The sequence below is a fragment of the Prosopis cineraria genome, unplaced genomic scaffold, assembly GCF_029017545.1.
Source record: "Prosopis cineraria cultivar Desert tree isolate PC_DT_omini unplaced genomic scaffold, ASM2901754v1 PC10, whole genome shotgun sequence".
In the NCBI taxonomy this organism is placed as follows: domain Eukaryota; kingdom Viridiplantae; phylum Streptophyta; class Magnoliopsida; order Fabales; family Fabaceae; genus Prosopis; species Prosopis cineraria.
This window is the reverse complement of record NW_026555341.1, coordinates 14,467,629-14,482,002: the sequence shown is the minus strand read 5'-3', so window position 1 is coordinate 14,482,002 and position 14,374 is coordinate 14,467,629. Positions and strand designations below refer to the sequence as shown.

The 14,374-nt window shown below is 35.6% G+C and overlaps 1 pseudogene; it reads right to left on the bottom strand.

Moving 5' to 3' along the window:
- Nucleotides 1–1,785: 1,785 nt before the first annotated feature.
- LOC129321779 (uncharacterized) lies at nt 1,786–12,461 on the bottom strand (annotated as a pseudogene).
- Between the last annotated feature and the right edge of the window lie 1,913 nt (nt 12,462–14,374).

Below are 14,374 nucleotides of genomic sequence, written 5' to 3'. Positions count from 1 at the left end.
TTTTGAGTGTCACTGGGCTTTGAATGTATGATGTGTTGCAACAATATGCTGCCACATCATCCTAGTAATGTAGACGCTAATAGAGATCTATAGATGAGTGAATTAGAATCTTTTTGTTTTAAACCGAAAGATGAGTGAATTAGAAATTTATGGCCTCTATTTCAAATCCAAAGGTAATGTGGCATTTATGAGAATGAGATATTGATTTGGGACAAAATTTTGTTATCATGAGCGATATGTTTGTTCATTTGTTCCATTGACGCTCCCTCGATGTCCCTGCTGATGATTTGTCAAATATGCCCCCGACTTTACACCTTGTGTGAAAATTTCATCGTTTGTAATGTCAATCTTTCTTCTCAACCGATACTATGTTGATTTTTTCCCTTTCAAATAGACAATTGTTCATTGTTCATCTTTATATATGTGTGTGTATATATATATATAAAATTTTGATGATTCACATATTTTATATATTTTTACCTTACTTTATTGACTTTTTAGCACTTGTTTTAAACTATTTGGGTTTACTTGGTTAATAATTGTAATTAAAGAGCAAAGAAATATTTTTAGGAAATTGTTGGGATTTATTTCATATTTTTTTCAGATTTTATAAAACAATATGTTCATCCCTAAAATACATTTTTTTATTAATTCCATTATTTTTTTATATTGGTGGTTATATGGAAAAAAAGTAGAAACAAGAGGACAAAGTGAGAATTTTCTTTCCTTTATTTTAATTTCTTCTGCCGTCATTTTTAACTTTATTTTTTTCCTCTCCATGCATTTTTAAGTATTTTCCCTTGGCCAAATATATATATATATATATATATATATAAGTTTTGGCGAATTAAATCCTGAAAACTTACCAAGAGTTAACATGCCTCTAAACTTAAAAAATATCTACAAAAGTTTTTACAAATTGTTTACTAACAACATTCTCACTCACTTCAACCATGAGATTTAAACACACAACATTGTGAATTATGAGTCAAATTTTTATCAATTGAACCAGTCTTTATTATTGTTCATTGTTCATCTTGCAGACATCAAATACAACTTTAGGTCATATTTGGTTGTTAAAAAGGATAGAAATAAAATGAATTAAAAAAAATCAAAACAAAAATAAATTAAATTACACTTTTCCTTTACAGTAAACATGATAAAACTTAACACTATATATCACAAATGTGAAAATCACTGCTCTCCAAAATATCATGTTGGATCCGTTGATTGCACTTTTTTAGTACAAGTTTTCGCAGTTCTTACCTGGCCTTCGTATTTCAATAAATAAATAAAAAAGTGCAACCTATAGATCAAAGTTCAAACATGATTACACTTCGACATCCCCATATTCTTTGAATTCTTCATTCAATTCTATGATTCCTTCAGTCAATCTCTCCACAACAATCCGGTGTTCATTATTCTTTTGCCATACATTACATTCTGGTAGTGTACAAAATTTTCTAAAATGATAGAATTAAGTTTTGACACTCATCGCCATGCTGAAATTTGAATCATCCAAAATTAATTTCAACAATTCAAATTTAAAATTTTTAACTTCTAATTTTAAATATAAAAATTATTTTTTTAACATAGTGACAGTTATAAAATCATCTTTATTTTAAATTCTGTACAAATTAAAATAATAATTTATTAAAAATAAAAATAAAATCATATAAATTTGGACCATGTCAATCAAATCTAGACAGTCTAGATTGGCGCTCAGCACTCCCACGGCTGACAGGTCCATCGATGACATATGTTGACATTCAAAACACTAACAAATGAACAATGAGATGATTTTTATCAATGAGACGGCATACTTCAGTTATTTTTTTGGACTAAATTTAAATTTAACCATTGGAGAACATCAATCCCTGAAAAACAGGGAAGAAGTTTTGGCAATATCAAACTCAAAGTCTAAGCCAATGCAAGTATTCATCATCAGGGACATGGATTAGGGAACCTTGAATGAACATTGTTAATTTCTTGGATGATTTCAGATGTGAGCTCTATCTTGCAGGCGTTCACAACCTGTTGGAGTTGCCATGACTTGGTGGCCCCAAAAATAGTGCTACCCACAAGGGGGTGTCTCAAAACAAAGGCTGCCCAAACAGAACAGGTGTATCAAATAGATGTATATAATTTGATATAGTGAGCATAAACATACTGGTCAGTCATTTCCATAAATGCCAGCTTGACATGTTTGTGTATCAATGATTACTTTGTTTCTTCTATACTTCGTAAATCAAGCTTATCTATTTTTTTTTAATTAATAAATAAATGTAGTTATATTTCAATCCATGCATTCCTGCTTGGCTTCCAAATATATTGCATTTCAGGCAAAGCACAACAATTAACTTCAGAAATGCCAAGATACTCCTATTGAGGACATCAAAACCCCCAAAACAAATGGCCACCAGATATGAGACAAAAAGAAAGGCACAGAAACAACATCGATTTGAACACAGATTCCCTAAAGGCATTGCTTACACCTTGGCACAAAACTCCATTTGTTAGACAGTCTTTTCTAGTTTAATAGGCAGCCCTGAAGGTCATGAAGAATGTTGTTTATTTAAGGAGGTATATATCAGGACTCCAACCCAAAAAGGGAAGGAAAAAAGAAGAAAAAGAATGATAGGCAAAAATATATTTTTGAACTTTAACTCTACATGATGTTTCATTTCATTCAGTGTCTTAATTTTTCCAAGAGTCTTTTCAGTTTGCTAAACCTAACACTGGTAATTTCATTACCCAAAAAATGCCAACATTGAGCTTTTAAATGTAACAAAATATTCTTAAATATTGACATATTAAGATTAATTTTTTAAAATAGCAATCATTGGAACAAAAAATCATTATTTAAGATTAAATATGCTGGGGCTAGAGGACTAAAAAACACACTTAATAAAATTGAAAGAGTAAACTGAAATCTTATACGAAGTTAGAGGAATAACGGTGCACTTTTGCTGAAAAGGTCATTAAAAATCATAACCACCAAACTAGATTAGCAACCTCTCGTGGATATTGTGGGTGAGGTCAACCACTCCAGCCCCACATTTGAATTATGAAATTAAGCAACTGTTTATCACACAAAAGCAATAACCATCTACCATAAAAATTTAAAATTGCTAGACCATAGAAGATATAAGAAGATGTTGTCAAACCAATTGAAAGAGAAACAGGATGAAGACCAAATTTTTTTGCAATATTGAGGTATTCCTGCAAGGCGAAAAACAGGGATATGAAAATAGTCAGATGAGAAATTAACAAGGAATATAGATTCCTAATAATTATAGTTAGCCATAGGATTCCTTTTTTGACATTCAAATATTGGATGTATGACGATGCAACAATTAATAACAAAATATTGGATGTGACTTTATTTTGTTTTAATAAAGATGGAAACAGAACAACTTTGTGGATTCAAATTACAAGTTAGACAATAGATGTTCCAAAACCAACAAAAATGTAAGCAAATATTCAATTTTGACACATGTAACACCACAGGAAACAAGCAGTGATAAGAAGGCATTATATTTTTTCTTGCTGAAATTTCCCGTGGCAGGCAAGGGAGGAACTACTCCAATATCATGCTAGTTCAAGTTCTAAGAGTCCCATTTGAATTATAATAACTTTTCTTGGCCAAGTCACGCTGTTCCTAAAAAATGCTCTTCCAGCTGCCAAGAAATATGCGGAATTACCAATATGGTAGTCAAAATATCAATATTGCTTTAATGTTGGGGAGAATCTTGTTACCTTGGTAGCTATCTTTACAATGTTATTAGAGAGGTTATATCTGGATTCTCCTTCAGAATATTTCCCTGTGAATGACAACAATAGCATAAGTTAGATTATCTAGATATGCTGGGGACAATCTGATAGAGCCGGAAAATATATCAAGACATATGAGAGGAAATTGAGGGGGAGACAAGGGACAGAGAGGAAAGACCCAGCAGTTTAAGGTTATTGTACTAAGGGTCCTGATAATAGGGAGAAGTCATGATGTTTGTAGAGTGGCTATAGACTCAGCATAGTAGCTAGAGTTACTTTTGGGTTGCTTTAATATTGTACTTTGTTTTGGAAAGGACTCATGAAGAATGTTTTAGAGAAGAGATACAAGTGAGGAGAGTCCTGGTCTCTCGAAAAACCAGCGAGGGGCTGTTTCAGCATTTGTTCTTGTAATCCTGGTACTGATTAGGGAATAGGGTTTTGGCCAGAATCAGTGAAAGTCCTTTTGTAACATTGATTCGGTTATCCAGTCATTAATAGCAAAACCTCAGCATTTCCCTCATTTATTGCTTGTTTTATAGTTTTATGTTGTGCATTTAAGTTTAGAGTTGGGTTCTTTTCTTTTGGTATCAGAGCAGCACAATCCTAGGGTACTGGGATTATTTAAAATGGCAGAACAAGTGGAATATGCCAACCCGGATGTACAAGAATTAAAAGAAACAGTTGGGGTATTGTCCAGAGACATAAACAGTCTCCGAGAGATGATTCAAAGGATGGAGGCACAAATGCAGAAAAATACAGCGGAATCTCACGTGCAGGAAGAGGGTATTTCAGGGGGGAATGGTAGAGACGAAAAGGATGTTGGGAGATTCAGAAAGCTAGAACTACCTGTCTTTGCCAGCGAAGACCCACTTGGTTGGTTTTTCCGCATTGAAAGGTATTTTCATATTAACTCAGTAAATGAGGAGGAGAAGCTGGACGCTGCAGTGGTTTGTCTCGAAGGAAAAGCCTTGAACTGGTACCAATGGTTGGAGACGAGGACTCCTTTGTGCAGCTGGTCTGATTTTAAAAGAGAATTACTGTGTCGTTTCCACTCTACTCAACGAGGAGGTGAATATGAGTTGTTGTTTGCGGCCAAACAGCGGGGCTCTGTGTTAGAATATGTTGAAGAGTTTGAGAGATTGTCAGCACCTTTAGGAGAAGCTTCCAAAGAATGTTGAATAGGTGCTTTTCGTTCTGGGTTGAAAGCTGAAATCAGGGCAGAGCTGAAGCTATCGACTGCTCTGACCTTACGTGAAGTAATAGAAGTAGCGCTCTGTGTCGATGAAAGGAATCAATTGCTGGAGGAAGAAAAAGGCCTGAGGGCTTCACGGACCCAATGATTTCAGAATGGGCCCAGACCTATTCTGGCCCAATCTTTCATCCCTCGTGTGTCACAAGCGCCAGAGACGGTGAGAGGTTTTTCTGCGGCATTCTCCACAACAGACCCAAAGCCCATTGACTCGAAAAAGACAGAATGGCGAAGGAACGAAACTAAAGTTTATGATGCGAAAACAGGGAGCACTTCGACTGGGATGAGTTCGGCATGAAGAGGAGGAAACTCTCGAAGACTTTCGGACGCTGAGATTGCTCGTAGAAGGGAATTGGGACTCTATTTCAAATGTGCTGAGAAGTTCGGTCCAAATCATGTTTGCAAAAATAAGCACCTACAAGTAATGCTGCTGGAACCGGACGCTGAGGACACCACTGAAGGACTCGAGGATGCTGTTGAGAGTGAAAAGGAGTGTGCCGAGGCTGACACAGAAGCAACGCACATGGAGTTATCATTAAACTCCATTTCTAGGTTTGGGAATAATCACACGATGAAGGTAAAAGGGCAACTCGAGGGAGCAAATATTGTAATATTAATTGATAGTGGTGCAACCCACAACTTCATAGCAGAGAATCTGGTGAGCAGATTCGGAGTGGTGACTGACGAGATTTCCGAGTATACCATCACTGTGGGAGATGGATATACACTTCGAAGGAAACAAAGATGCAAGGATGTTAAGCTAAAAGTACAAGGACTTGATGTAATACAGACCTTCTACCCATTTCCTCTTAAGGTGTTGATGCAGTTCTGGGGGTTGAATGGTTACGGTCATTGGGAGACGTGAAGGTTAATTGGGGAAGATTAACCATGAAGATTGGAAAAGGAGGTAATAAGGTGTGTTTACAAGGGGACCCATCACTATCCAGAACTCAAGCTTCTCTGAAGTCATTAATGCGATCCTTGAGAAAACAAGGGGAAGGATTTCTTATTGAATATAGCAGTTTTGAACAAACTCAAGAAGAAAGTTTAACTTGGCCACCTGAAGTGCAAAACCTGCTGGACAAATTTCCCACAGTTTGCCAAGTTTCTGGGGAGTTGTCACCAGCTCGTGCCCAAGACCATGCTATAGTGATCAAGCCAGGGGAGCAACCTCCAAATTTACGACCTTATAGATACCCACACTTGCAAAAGAATGAGATTGAAGGCATGATAAAAGATATGCTCAAGGCTGGAATTATTCAGCATAGTAACAGTCCTTATTCCAGCCCTGTGTTATTGGTTAGAAAGAAAGATGGAAGCTGGAGGTTTTGTGTTGATTACAGAGCATTGAATAAAATTACAATCCCTGACAAGTTCCCTATTCCAGCTATTGATGAATTGTTGGATGAATTGAAAGGATCCACTGTGTTTTCAAAGCTGGATTTGAAGTCGGGGTATCATCAAATTCGAGTCAAAGCTGGAGATGAACATAAAACAGCTTTTCGAACCCATGAGGGACACTATGAGTTTAAAGTCATGCCTTTTGGGCTTACCAACGCCCCCTCCACCTTTCAATCACTGATGAATGAGGTATTTCGTGAACATTTACGCAAATTTGTACTTGTTTTTTTTGACGACATTCTTGTGTACAGCAGTGATCTATCTACTCACTTGGGACACTTAGAAACAGTGTTAAATATCTTAAGAAAAAATCAGTTGGTGGTCAACTTGAAGAAATGCAGTTTCGTCCAGCCCAGGATTGAGTATCTTGGCCACATTATCTCAGAAGAAGGAGTCCAAGTTGATCCCTTGAAGGTAGAAAGTATGGTGAAATGGCCACAACCCAAGAGTGTGAAGTCACTAAGGGGTTTCTTAGGGCTGACCGGTTATTATCGAAGATTCGTTAGAAACTATGGAAAAATAGCTAGCCCGCTCATTGATTTGCTCAAGAAAGATGCCTTCAAATGGACATCGGAAGCAACTACCGCTTTTGAAAAACTCAAGACAGCCATGACTACCTTACCAGTGCTTGCAATGCCTGATTTCTCAATCCCATTTGACCTGGAAACAGATGCGTCTGGGACAGGGGTTGGTGCTGTATTGATGCAAAGAGGCAGACCCCTTGCTTATTATAGCCAAAAACTCTCAAGTAGAGCTCAACAATGCTCTGTTTATGAGAGAGAACTGATGGCAATTGTCATGGCAGTCAAGAAATGGAGGCACTATTTATGGGGGCAGAAATTCAACATCCGAACAGATCAGAAAGCCTTGAAGTACTTGCTGGAGCAGCGAGTGTTGGAAGAGAATCAACAGAAATGGGTGTCTAAACTTATGGGATTCAAATTTGAAATCACTTACAAACCAGGAAAGGAAAATAGAGCTGCTGATGCTCTCTCTAGACAGGAAGAATCCCTAGAAATGATGGGGTTTTCTATGTGGCAATGTAATGACATGGAAGAATGGGATAAGGAAGTGCAAGCTGACCCCAAATTGAGCAAGATTATGCAACAACTCATCACTAATCCAGAAGAAGCAGAAGGGTACAGCCTGATTAAAGGGTGTTTACACTACAAAGGAAAATTAGTGCTGTCAAAAAATTCTGTACGGGTACCAATACTACTAAAGGAATACCATGACTGACCGATGGGAGGACATTCAGGGTATTTGCGTACTTATAAACGGCTGACCAATGTTGTTTATTGGGAAGGGATGAAGAAAGACACCCAATAATATGTTGCAAGGTGTGATATTTGTCAAAAGAATAAATACCAAGCTCTCACTCCTGCTGGACTCTTGCAACCATTGCCCATTCCACAAAGAATATGGGAAGATATTAGTATGGATTTTATCACCAGGCTACCAAAATCCAAGAGGTATGATACTATACTTGTGGTGGTGGATAGGTTTACCAAGTATGCTCATTTCCTACCATTATCTCACCCTTTTTCTGCTAAAGTTGTTGCTGAAGTGTTTGTGAGTGAGATTGTGAAACTACATGGTTTTCCTAAAACTATAGTTTCTGATAGAGACAGGGTGTTCATAAGCCAATTTTGGCAAGAATTATTTAAGCAGGCTGGTACCCAACTTTGCCTCAGTTCAGCCTATCATCCTGAGTCAGACGGCCAAACAGAGGTGCTAAATAGAGGATTGGAGACTTATTTAAGGTGTTTTGTGAATGAGAAGCCAAGTCAATGGATTCATTGGTTATCATGGGCAGAATATTGTTACAATACCTCTCATCACAGTGCAGCAGGAATGACTCCTTTTAAAGCACTCTATGGTAGGGACCCTCCAACATTCCTCAAACTCCACGATGAATCCTCCGCAATAGAGGAAGTTAATGAGCAGATTCAGATGCGAAATCAGGTTGTTGCAACCTTAAAAGATAATCTCACAGTGGCACAGAACAAGATGAAGCAGCAAGCAAACAAGCACCGCCGAGACCTACAGTTGGAGCTTAACGATATGGTTTATGTTAAAATTAGACCCTATCGATTGAAAAGTTTAGCTCGTAGAGTCAATGAGAAATTGAGTCCTCGTTCCTATGGACCTTTCAAGGTTATTGGGAAGGTGGGACAAGTTGCATACCGGCTGGAACTTCCTCCAACAGCTAGAATCCACCCTGTTTTCCATGTTTCTCAGCTTAAAAAATCTGTGCAATCTGCTGTTGTTAATCCCACTATTCCACCAGTACTTTCTGATGAGTTCGAACTCCAAGTGCAGCCTCAAGAAGTCCGCAAAGTCAGAACTCTTATGAATGGACAGCGAGAGATACTTGTGAAGTGGAAGGATTTACCCGAATTCGAGAACTCTTGGGAATTGGTTGACACCATTACAATGCAATTTCCAGATTTTCCCCTTGAGGACAAGGTGAAGCTTTTAGGGGCGAGTAATGATAGAGCCGGAAAATATATCAAGACATATGAGAGGAAATTGAGGGGGAGACAAGGGACAGAGAGGAAAGACCCAGTAGTTTAAGGTTATTGTACTAAGGGTCCTAATAATAGGGAGAAGTCATGATGTTTGTAGAGTGGCTATAGACTCAGCATAGTAGCTAGAGTTACTTTTGGGTTGCTTTAATATTGTACTTTGTTTTGGAAAGGACTCATGAAGAATGTTTTAGAGAAGAGATACAAGTGAGGAGAGTCCTGGTCTCTCGAAAAACCAGCGAGGGGCTGTTTCAGCATTTGTTCTTGTAATCCTGGTACTGATTAGGGAATAGGGTTTTGGCCAGAATCAATGAAAGTCCTTTTGTAACATTGATTCGGTTATCCAGTCATTAATAGCAAAACCTCAGCATTTCCCTCATTTATTGCTTGTTTTATAGTTTTATGTTGTTGTGCATTTAAGTTTAGAGTTGGGTTCTATCACAATCTTTCTATTTCTCTCCATCATGCAGAGGAAGAGTGGGGGATTCTAATAATTGGGCAGAGATGCTTCACAAACGCCAAAATATTTGTAATAGAAGATATATCAATTGACCTTTAAAAAGATTTAACCGAGCATTTTGGACCGCCATCAGGGGAAAAATATTTCCCTGAAAGTATCCCCATTGCTAGGGGACTGTATGCCAACAAGCTAATTCTGAAAAGAATAAACCATTATATGACCATGAATTTTCACTTAAAAGAGAAAACTGCAGTGAAGTGCCTTTGCGTAACTGATTATATTAGAATCGTTGTATAAGAAAGAAAGACATGTTCAATTTCATTTTCTAAGATTTTAAACATTAGAACTAGAATATAGATTCGAGGTGCAGTCGGATGTAAATATCAGAGGATTGTATGCACGTGTGTTTAATCCCTAGCCAATTCCTTCTCTCTCTTACTGTTCCCAAGGCTTTGTGATTCCTTTGCAATCAAAACGGTATTTGAAAAAACAGAGTCAACATCTACTTCACATGAAAATCGACTTTAATATACTGCATTTCTTAAAGCTTGTCCAAATGATACAAATCCAGTAGCTACTTTTTAAACTATAAATATCTAATTGGTAACACTTTTCCGATTTGTTCATCCAAGAATATTTCCACTAGAAACATGCTGAAATTTCAGTACCAATTTGTTAAATTATAACATCTCAGAATTCTTCTAATGAGATATGTATGTATGTATGTGTATATATATATATATATATTGGTCAACTAGGAGATATACATTTTTTAGGAAGGACTTTCCAATCATTTTATTCATAATAAGATCAATTAACACCAAAACAAGCATAAAAATTAACCTTGATTACCTCTCATGATGACAACACTCAGCCAATGCAGAATCAAAAGTTCGGCATAGCAAGCTATACGAGTTCTGTTATTAAAGAGATGCAAATTAACTCATGTAAACTTCAAGAGGGGATTGCAGGTTGAGGGCTAGGGTGCCACATTTATTAGGATAAGATAAAACTTAAGGGGCATCAGTTTCCCAGAAGCAAGTGACAAAACCTGCAATGAAACTATCTTGGGATGGTGAAGGGATTTTTCAGCAACCTGAATAAACTTCATAACACCATACGGTGTTTCATTACTGAGACCAATGCATCTGATCTGCATGAAATATCTCTCCTTTTAAAGCTCAGGAATACCATTGAAACATTGGCAAGTAAAGCTATTCATCATTACCACTTACCTTCCCTGCATTCACAGCTCTGCTGAGAGCTTCAAGTTGTTCATCTATAATAACAGAAGAATATTGTCGATTTGGGTCATATTCAGTTTCTCCAAACATTGGAACATAGCTACAAGCATTGGCATAACACTTGAACAGTTAAGATTTATAACACAGGCATTTGCACATGCACACTAAAATGTGAAAAGAAGAACAAAAAGGGTAACTTTAATAATAAAAGAATCAATGTAAATAATAGACCAAAAACTTTAAGTTAACATTCACATACAAACCGATCAGGCCAATGAATTTGATAAAGATCAATATGATCTGTTTGCATCCGCAACAAACTGCATAAATTCAATAAGCAATGCATCAGAAATATAATACTTGAAAAATAACTTCTCCAATAAGAATTACACTGCCCAACTACATATCTATTCATGTGATTGCTCATCCTATAAGCTAACAATTTCAATTTACAATTTTTGTTACTTTTACTCATAGGATAATCCTATTGATACTTTTACTTTTATGGAAGAGTTTTCTTTAAAGGACTTGCCAAGGAATGGAAGATCTTTTGAGTTAATAATCTACTTTTTTTTTAAAATTATTTTGGTAAATTAAATAGTGAGGACATTTTCTACAAGGACTCAGTCAGAGATTTTCCCTCCAAACAGCATCAACTTCCCTTCGCAGACCATCCACTTAAAAGTAGATGATAATTGAGAATAGACATTATTAGAAGCTCTTGTTTCAACACAAAGCCAAACAATGAATCCAATAAGTATAGATCAATCACGAAAGCATTTAACCTATTGTCTATGGCTTCACTGATATTGCTGGCATCCAAACACTGTGGGCCACCTCTAATCCAAGTCATCTGCCCAGATGGTCCCGTAACCTGTAAAAAGTTCAAAAGTAGTCACAATAAAAGAGCTCCAGCAACTAAAAGAACTTCAGTTAAACTTAAGAATTCCTTTCTAAAGTATGGTAGCATACAAGTAAAGACTAACTAAAGTTCATCGAGACAAAGGAAAAAGAAGCGATTTGATTGTTGGCAGCCCTGATAATCCTTGGAAAGGGCGAAGCATGGCTCGAAATTTATTTCCAAATGACAGTCACATAGGCAGTGAACAGCCATACTCAATCATCAGGAAGTCCTTTGGACTAGTTTCATAAACATGAATAAGATTCGTATCGAACAGAAAAGAAAAAGCTAAACAAGGAAGCATATTGCTGTCCTAACATAAACAAGAAAGCATGCCCTTCCTAAATGAAGAATATTCAACTCAACAAGAAGGCAAATTTCGGTCCATATACATGTTTAGTACATTTCCATTCCCGATGACCATGAGAGTAATGAACTAGTCATGAACAAGAAATCACGTGTTCAAACTGAAGACTCACGACCTTTGTGGCTATCACGACTCGATCCCGCGGGATTTTCCTACAGCGAATCCAACGGCCGAGATACTCCTCGCTTCTCCCGTGTGTCTCAGCACGCTGAGGCACCGGATACATTTCTGCGGAGTCAAAGAAGTTTATACCAGCATCGAAGGCCTCGTCAAGAAGGCGAAACGACTCGGGCAGTGTGTTCTGCTCACCAAAGGTCATAGTTCCTGGGCGAATTAAAACAGGATTGAGCTGAATTTTTCAGAAGAGTTGGAAGAAGAAGAGCAGAGTGGTGAATGAGGGCGAACCCAAGCAGAGTCTTGAAACTGTGAGATTAGGAGCCAGGTTGAAGAGAGGAATCGACATTACTCCACGAACGAACCCCGAGAGTCTGAAGTGAAGAACACAAGGAAACTTTTGAAACCGTGCTCGTCACTTGATGTCTAAACCGTGCAGATTTTTTTAGATTTATCAGTTTTATTTTTATATTTTAATATATATTTATTAAATTATAAAGTATAAAATTTTAATAAATTCATTTTATCATAAACAATACAAATTTAATTTTAGTGATGTAATTTAATATTATTTTTTAAAAATTTTATAAATTAACTATTCAATAAATTTTGACTAATTAATTTATAAAAATTTTAAAGAAATTAATAATAAATACAGCTTAAAATACATATAAAATTTAAAATATATTTAAATAATTAATTTATAAATTTTTTTAAAAAATTAATATTAAATTAGACTACTGAAGTTAAATTTATATTTTTTAATTGATGGTAGAATAAATTTGTTAAAATTTTATATTTTATAATTTAATAAATATATATTAAAATATAAAAATAAAACTGATAAATCTTGATGGTCCCAAAACCGAACGCCTCTCTCTGTCCCTTTCTTTTTTTTTTTCGGTTTTGTTGGGTAAATTTGGTTACTATGTTTCATTATTATTATGCTGCTACCAGCCTTCCACTAGATAGATTAAGGCAATAAAATGGGCCTTAAGACATAACTGAGCGCAGACCAACAATGAATGGGTAGAACGAAGTTAACCGCTTTTTTTTGTTTTTTGCTTTCAATCATGGGCCGTAAATCTTGAGTGTCTTTTTAGTACAAAAAACGTTGATTGTTTAATGGGGAAGACTGATGTTTAGTACTCAACGGCTGATTTGACATGAGAATGAAATGAAATTAAAAAATAATAATAATAATAATAATTTTTATTTTTTCAAATTTATTTCAACTGTTGATTTAGTCCCTCAAATTTAATTTTATTAGTTTTTTTTTTAAGTTTATCTCAATTGTTAATTTATTTCTTGTTACTTTTTAAAAAAGATAACAGTGTTAAAACATGGAGCCAATAGTGTTTCAAATTAGAAAGTGAAGTAGAAGAATGTCCCATGAACAAATTCAGAAACATTGACTCAATTTGACCAATGTTGACCCCTAAGACCAACTATCTAGTAGGAGAGGAAAATGAAATCCTATCCACTCCACTAGTTGGGTACTTGATTGGGATGAACATGATTACAAATAATGACACGTTATCCAATACTCAAACACAAAGGAAAACCCAATAAGAATGTAATGAATAATGAGAAGCATTACCATGTTCTGTTTCCAAATGATGAGAGGCATTACTCTCTAGTTCCCAGGAAACCCCATGTGGTAATGTCTCTTGATGGGAAGAATGACACTAAAGACATTGCTGCCTTCCCCATGTGAGGTATCTTCCCAATCTGAGGACAAGTTCAATTCATGATACAAGGTTTTGGTGTTCCAACTTGTCTCTTTGTTTTCATGTCATTTGCTAGATTAAGTGTTCATTATATTATACTCCATTTAAGTAATTTTTAATAATAATTCACATACCAATAAAATTCTTATTCTCATAAAAATATATATTATTTTCCCTTTTTGTCATTATTTTTAATTTATGATGAGTAAGGAAAAAGTCATAAATTCTCGTATAAAAATTTAGGATTATATAAGGGTTAAAATGAGGAAAAAATAGTTTTACAAATATTAAGTTGCTTATGTTTTGGATCAAAATCATATGGGATAAAATGCTTATTTTTTAGACTGAAAGGAGGATATGAACTTTCACGATAAACTACTCCCTCTGTTTTTCAAGTATTGGAAAAAATAATCATTCACATAGTTTAAAAAATTAATTAAGTATAATAATTATGTTTGAAATTAAAAAATTGAACTAAATTATCCCTATAACTAACAAAACAAACTTATCTAGTGAAAATAACATGGACTTTTATGAGGGACAATTTGAAAAAAATGTGATAAATGCTTCTTGAAACTTGTATTTTTGGTTATAAATAAAAACAGA